This window comes from Lupinus angustifolius, chromosome LG15 (assembly GCF_001865875.1).
Source record: "Lupinus angustifolius cultivar Tanjil chromosome LG15, LupAngTanjil_v1.0, whole genome shotgun sequence".
NCBI classification, from domain to species: Eukaryota; Viridiplantae; Streptophyta; class Magnoliopsida; order Fabales; family Fabaceae; genus Lupinus; species Lupinus angustifolius.
Genome location: NC_032023.1, coordinates 7,114,493 through 7,115,002, shown reverse-complemented (window position 1 = coordinate 7,115,002; position 510 = coordinate 7,114,493). Strand labels below are relative to the sequence as shown.

The 510-nt window shown below is 32.7% G+C and overlaps 1 protein-coding gene across 1 annotated transcript in view; it reads left to right on the top strand.

Annotated features, from left to right (window-relative positions):
* Positions 1-510, top strand: part of LOC109328755 (probable histone H2A variant 3) — an 18,708-nt gene that overhangs the window by 5,063 nt on the left and 13,135 nt on the right. The window lies entirely within an intron of this gene.

The window sequence follows — 510 nt, the reverse complement described above, 5'->3', positions numbered from 1 at the left end:
TTTCAGGTTAAGTTGGTTTTGGATTTGCTTGGCAAGATTTTTAAAGGATTTGAACGCATCGCTTTTTGCAGATAAAAATAATGCCCATGTAAATCGGGAGAAGACATCAACAATAACTAGGGCATAGTAGCTACCACCAAAACTCATGATTTGTGATGGTCCAAACAAGTCCATATGGAGTAGCTCCAAAGGCCTTGAAGTGGAGATCACATTTTTCTTTTTATAAGAGTTTTTTATTTGTTTACACTTTTAACACGTGTCACAAATCTCTTTGGTTTTAAAATTTAGTTTTGGTAGCCCCTCAACTAGTTCGTTTGATGATAATTTATCTAGATGTTTTACATGGATATAGGCAACGTGTCAGTGCCAAAGCCAGATGTCATCTTCTTTAGAAATAAAACATTTTGAAAATAAGGTAGTGACATCATCCAAATTAACCATGTAAATATTATTTATACGATGACCAACAAATTTAGCATTATTAGATAAAATGTCATGAATAATACAACA